The sequence below is a fragment of the Pinus tabuliformis genome, chromosome 6 (genome assembly GCF_031772625.1).
Source record: "Pinus tabuliformis cultivar Carrire ecotype Pingquan chromosome 6, CPIR1, whole genome shotgun sequence".
NCBI lineage: Eukaryota > Viridiplantae > Streptophyta > Pinopsida > Pinales > Pinaceae > Pinus > Pinus tabuliformis.
The window spans coordinates 35,103,907-35,111,471 of NC_142292.1; positions in this window are offsets into that span (position 1 = coordinate 35,103,907).

Genomic DNA, 7,565 nt, shown 5'->3' on the forward strand with positions numbered 1-7,565 from the left:
ATTAGTTCTGATGTTAGAAAGGAGAAGAACCATAAAATACCAAAAGTAACAATGCCAAGGAAGGTCTCTATTCTAGTTAATGACGAGAATGCTAGGAGAAAGAAAATGAAAGTCGAACATTCCCAAGTAGTCAATGCCAACAATGAAGATCCTAGTGAAAATTCAAAAGAAAGCAGGGAAATCATTACACCAGGAGCTGATTTAGAGGATGGAATTATTAAAACAAAACAAAATGTCATTCGACATAACTTGACAAAGAAAAACTTAATTGAGGGTGGTCGTACATTTTAGCTTAATGTGAGACAAATCTATAAGCCAAGTGAAGGAAAATTTAAATATCAAATCAGAAAGCCACACCACTTGCATGTTCACAACTTGAAGACATTGATGAGGTACAATCCATATGTTCATGTGGTTAATTATGTGCTTCTTCTTGATCCAGTTCAAATTCCCAAAAAAGAAGCATTTGATAAGTCAAATTGTTTTGAATACAATTATTATGTGCTTGGGGGGAACCATTATGTAGAAGCTCAAAGGAAATTGATGGAGGAATATCCCAATAACCCATATTTTGAAACAATGAAATGTATCATTTATGTTGGTTTATCAGATACATAAGCAAAGTTATTGGCATGGGATCACAATACATATCATGAATATAGGATGTCTATGACTTTCATCCAAAGAGTTATATTTATTCATAATGAATTTTAAGAAAAATGTGGTGGGGATAAAATAAATGTTACTCTAGAATTTCGAAAGGAATGTTGTATGGAAATAGGCTATCAAATTGAGGAGAAAATCAATTCAAAAGGTGGCAAAGTAAATTATGATATATTCAGAAGTATTGATAACATTTTCTAGTCACAATTTAAAAATGGATAGATATGGTAATTGATTAATGAGATTTTTAGCATGTGGAAAAACATTGGCATTAAAAACTAGAAAGTCAAAAAGTCTAAATCATTGATATGTAGCAGCAGTAAATCGGGTCCTGAAATGAAGCAACTTCCATAAGATATGACTATCACACCTTGGAGAGCATTGCAAGCAATGAAGGATGAAAAACTTGTCAAAGAAATATTATCTCATGTGAAGTCAGAGGGATTATCATTGGTGGGAATGTCTAAGGAATTTCAAAAGTAAGTTTGTTAAATTATTTTTACTTATTTCTAGATTATAATTTTCTTGTAAATATACCATATTGTTCTCAGTAGTATTTGTTAAACATAGCATTATATTAACTTTTTTTACTTTATCTATTCAGTCACAAAGTTTATATGAAAATACAAGAACAAATGGTTAAATTGTTGAATGAACATAGTTGGGATGATGTTGTACGCAACTATTCAAATTCAAGTTCTACATCAACACTAAAAGATTTTTATCTTGCATTTAAAAATGTATGTTTATTTATACATTAATTTTTATTCATCTATATACTATTTTTATTTTATTACTTATACATATATTTGTTTATTTTATAAATATGAGGAAAGATGCAAATAGAGCATGAGATAGTTTCAGAAGCTTTATTGAAAAAATTAAGATTGAAAGACTGAGAAAGCAATGCCTTATGAATGTTGAACTTGACCTAACTCTTACTCATTCATTTGGAATGGGCTTGAAACTATTAAATATCAAGTAATGCAAGGTAACTGTGAAGACATTGCTAAACTCATACCTAAAAGGGATTATTCCCTAGTTATTGCAAATATTCCTCCTAGTTTCAATATCCCAAACATTGACTATGATAGTGACCCTTATATTTATCAAGCTCTTAATAAAGTGGTTGCAGGATTTGTAGAAGTCACATCATCACCATTATGGATATTTGTGACATTTTATTCAGACACACAATTGGAAAATATATTGACAAGTTTCAAGGGGAAAAAAAACTCAAGGATGTAGCTTACATGGTAATACATTGAAAATGTATGTTTGATTAATGTTAAAAAATTCATTTATGTACAAGTTAATTGAAATTTTACTATTACATGTTACAGGAAAAAGTAAAATCTTCTTAACCGTGAATATCAACCAGCTATAAATGATTGTGAGTTCATCCATATTGATAGTTGGACAAAAGATGATAGTTATATGTCTATGATTTTTAATCGGGTAGATGGAAAGAGTCATAGCCAAGTACTGGTTTATGATGCCGATGTGAAAAAACTAACATATGAAGATAAATAAGCAAAAGGAGAGATAGTTAACATTTATAAAAAATTGCAGTGATTGATTAACTATCTTATAGACTTATGTTCAAACGAAGGAGATTGGGTTCTGGATTTATTTTCAGGCTCAGGTAAGTTTTTTTATATAGAATTGAATTTCAAAATCTTCTTTCTTAATTTATATGTAATTATACTAATTTACTTCATTATTTCTTTTGTGCTTGATAATTAGGTACAACACTAGCATGTTGCCTACAAAAAGGAAGAAATTGCATTGCCATTGAAAAAGATCCAGTACAGTGCAAATTTATTCAACAAAGAATTAATGCTATTCAATTTCTTCCAGATGTAATGCAAGAAATCGGGTTGAAGAAAGGTGATTTTAGTGAATCACGTGTGACAAAAGAGGCAAAGGAATCTCAACCACGATTACATGGAATGATTGGAAATGCATACATTGGAATATTCACAGACATAAAAGATCCATTAGAAGAGGAAAATGAGCAAAACGAAGCAGAAAATATTATGGAAGAAGACAATGATGAAACTTTAGAGGATGAAGAGTTTGGATTACGTGATAATGTTAATTAAATTTAAGTTATGCTTGGAAATTAAGCTCATTTTTTGTAACTATTTTGTCCACGTAAATCCTCTTTGCAAACAAAGACAATCCCTCTAGACCAATGAATGGGACTAGCAACGTATGTGACAATCTACTAGACACTTTCCTAAGTTACAATTGAAAAGAGAGACAAAGAAGATGGCCTACCTTGTTATGATGTTATCACATCATCCTTTATTGAAAACCTTAAATCACTTGTGTCACGGGCTCATTCCTATTGCTCACATCATTTATGCTCATGCACAAGAGATCAAGACACAACAAGGTATGCAAATACAAATAACATATTCAAAAGTAATATACTTAACAGATGAAGGAGCGTTAAGACAAATGATAAATGAACATACGCATTTGTGGAAAATGAACCATTAGTTGTATATTAATAGAATAAAGGAGGAAGCATACATCCAAGCCTTAATGTCAATAAGCTCTCCTTGAATGAATGTCCAAGTCCAAGCTAAGCTCTCCAAGCACTCCTTCTCCAAGTCAAATGAGCAGCATATGGGCACAATCTTAGCATAAGGGTGAAAATAGACATAGACCAACCATTTGTGAATGGGAGAAGATGAATATATAGGCAGAGAAAGGGAGTTAGGATCTCTCCAAAGATAGGAGTAGGCCCTCATATCAAGCAGGTAGCTCATAGGGATAAGACCAAGAGACAAAGTTGGGAGAATTCAACCTCATCTATGTCGAACAACCTCCATCTCGCCACTCTCGAAGCTTCTAGCTCACGAAGTTTCTCATCCTCTTTGGAAAAATTTCCTTTTTGGGATCATCACGGGTCTACAAGAAAACAGAGCGATGGCATCGTAGTTCTAGTATAGTGCAACAAGCAACCATCGTGATTTTCAGTCTTATAAGAGCAATGATTCTCAAATTAGGGTTTTAGAGCTATTTCATTCAAGGGAAGCTCAAGGAATTTTCCAATCAATGTCTTAGGGAGGATCTGAGCTACATATATAAATGAGTACACTGCATGATGGTCATGTTTTGGGCACTTCGGGGTATGTCACAAGGAAGTGTGGGACTGTGAAATAGATGCCCCCTAAAGAATGAAGGCAAAACGAGGAGAGATAGTTGAGATGCTTTATGAGCTTTTGCAAGGATGAGAACAAACATTGTCAGGAGACCTGTAAATCAAGGATGCATATACATATACATATCTTACATCAAACTTGAATCCAAGGTACGGACGCAACCATCTAGATAATAAGGACTATATGGAAGGATCCACGATATCGGCACAACCATCCAAATGAGAAGGATCATTTGTAAATCTAAGATCCAAGGTATGGACGCAACCATCTGATATAGAAGGATCATCATAAATGTAAAGTCCCACGATATAGTCACAACCATCTCTATAGTAGAAACATGTGTACAATCATGAATAACACATAAATCCACGCAGCCTAAGTCATATTAGACAAGACTCAGGGTCTTTTCCTCCATCCCAACCCGATCAAAATACGAATTCTACCATGCGAATGAATGTGTCGAAGTCAAACATGCCAGAAAACCACCTGATTACCAGCCAATGATGTAGACCATTAACAGGAACGAGAGAAACTACCAATAATGACAATGGCTTTCAAGGTACGACAATACAATATGTGAATGTGAAAATGAAGCTAATTTTGAACACTGGTGGAACCATCTGATCGAAGGTCAATGATGAAAATCTTTCGTCGGATGCGAAGAAATTGCCATTAAGGCATGCAAGCTCTAAGGTACTAAAAGGGAGTCTCTAAGTCATATTCTTGGATAATGATCTGAAGTCGACAGGAAGTGACTCATCAAAGGAGGGTCATAATGATTCCCTCATCATCGACACGAAAGAAGGAATAAAGTGGAATAAACGGGTATGAACCAGGACTGTGACAAAAGGTTAGACAATGTATAGGCAATAAACTACAGATAAGACTTCTCTTGAACATATTGACGACACGACTCCAAAGTGTAGCAGCATTAGACTCAACATAGGACCAAGGGTCATAACGACGAAGTGGAATAGTCAGATGAGAGGTAAAATGGATCACCCAATCCAGAAAAGACAAGTGACTGAGCAAGGATATCCCAAACCTAACACGAGATGCAGATGAGTGTCATGTTCAAGAGAGACATGCTACCTATACAAGAGATGTTTCATTTTCACTTTTTCTCCACCATTTCTAGTGAGTACCTCTTTATTTTTACACAAGCTTGAAGAGGATACCATATGCTTGTCATATAAGTTCACCCTTCATATGAATCCATCCTAGTAAGTTTTACGAGTCCTAAGAAGGAGAAACTCAGTCTCATCATGATGACGAGTCTTTTGTCGTAAAAATTTTAACGAGTTTGACAGAAGAATAACTCGGTATCTTTTTCATATTTAGAGAGTTTGAAAAAGAGACAAAAAATAAAACTCCATCATGTCCCTTTTTGTAATTTGTCCCTTGAACTCAAAAAGGTAGAAAACAATATTCGAGAGAACCTCTTGACCATATCGATCAAGGTGTACCTTTTTTGTAAATAGTCAATCTCAACCCGAAAAAAGGGTAAACATATACTGAGACGACGTCAATTCATTTAATTTAACGAGTTTTAAAAGATAAGTACTTGATGATCTTTTCATGTTCCAAGAGTCAGAAAAGAGCTTAAATATGACTCCACCTAGAGGAACGAGTGGTATAAAAAGATAAAAACTTGTTCCATAAATGATGGAACTTCTCAAAACATGTAATGGTCAAGAGGTTGGCTAATAAGACCACTCATCACAGATGTTCCTTAGGCAACATAAAACAACCAAGTGAAAGCATATGATCAGACAAATAGATGATGATGATGGAATGAAATAACCAAGTCTCATCTAACAAAAATTGACTGATAAAAACAACAACCATGAGAGGTAAAAAGAGAAATGGTTTCATTTTTACACAAGCTTAAAACATGAGAAACTATACTCTAAGTATACTTGAGGATCGCTTCATTTTTTCACAAGCTTGAAACATGAGAAAAAACTATGCTTGGATTTGGTTTCATTTTTACACAATCTTGAAACAAAGATAAGCTATGCTTGAGATAAGTTTGCATGCCCCCATCATAATGACTCAATTCAAGGTACATGGCCCCCAAGCTTCATTTCATTTGCCTAAGTAGACTATTGGTTACTAACAGGTGGATGGAATGAAGGTTCACTTATGAGATCAAGTGAAAGACTCGATTGGGATTTTATGAGCTCTAATCAAAGACTAAAATTCGAAGGGGATTTGTTTCATTTTTTAACGAGCTTGACACAGGAAAAGAAACATGCTCATGACACCTATTTCATTTTTTAATGAGGTTGACATAGTAAAAGAACTATCCTCATGGAAACCTAATTCATTTTTTAATGAGGTTGACATAGTAAAAGAACTATCCTCATGGTCCTTGTTTCATTTTTTAATGAGGTTGACATTGGAAAAGAACTATCCTCATATCCCTTGTTTCATTTTTTAAGGAGCTTGACACAAGACAAGGAACTCTACTCTAGACACCTGATCACAGACCAAGGCCATGGCTTCCAAGAGGTTCTCATTAGATGGGAGGACAATACTTTGGAAGGGATACATGTCTGGGGATCCAATGGAAAAATCGGGCTCCAATGCCCCAGTACATGATGTACTACATCACCTACTAGATCATTAGTAGATGTGGGCATGGAATAGGTGGCCATGTAATTAACCTGTGGCGAGGGTGATACCGCTTGCATATGAGAACCATTTAGGGATGATGGTTGATGGGGAGTTGATTAAGGACCAATGAATGTAAGTTGATCAATGATCACAATGCTTCCTTCATGCGGGAAACACATCACTCGAAAGAGGGAAGAAATAAGAGCTCCCATGACATAAACATAGTCACGTCCAAGGAGTAGATTAAAATCCAAAGGGCCTTGGACAACCATCACGTCTATATAGAAAATATTTCCTCCCAAAGTAATAGGTAACTTAGGAAGGATCCCTAACGATTGACTACAACTAGTTCCTATGTTAAAATCTAAAAGATTCTGAGTGACGGGGACAAGTTGAGGAGAACCTAAAGCTAGCCAAGCAGTTGAGGACAAAATGCTAACAGATGCACCCTCATCTATGGCTATGCTAGGTATGACCATATGGTAAGCCTGTACTATAATCTAGAAAGGCACATAAGATGGAAGATGATATCATTCTAGTCGACTCCAATCAAAATAAGTGACTAAACTACTCAGAGGGGGTGTCGTAGGAACGTGAGAGTTTCCCTCTTGCTCGATGGGAATAGGAAAAATGCTCTCATGCACCTCAGGAACAGGAGGATTTACCTCTAGTTCATTTGAAACTGAAGAAACCAGAAGAACCTGAGTGGTATAGGGTTCACTCTCTACCTGAAAGGTATAGTTAACTGAAGGCAAAACCAAGTCTACCATCTTCTTGACTAATGGTTGGTCGAGAATGGACTCATGAGAATCACTTTCAGAGAGAGTGGGGTTGACCAAAGATGAATTTTGATCAATCACTGGATCAACTAGTGAAGGATCAAGGGAAATATTTCAATACCCAGCCGGAAGATGAGGTTGAGAAGCTATAAGTTTTTCCAACTCTTTGGAAGCTTCGTCCATAAGAGGAAAAAGGTGAATGGGATGATTACCTTTACACAACTTACAAGGAAATTTGACTTTTCCTTTTTTTTCATGAGCTTTATTGTTACTAGTTAAGGGTTCATCACTAGCATGATCACTAGACACTGATGACAAAGGTCGATGT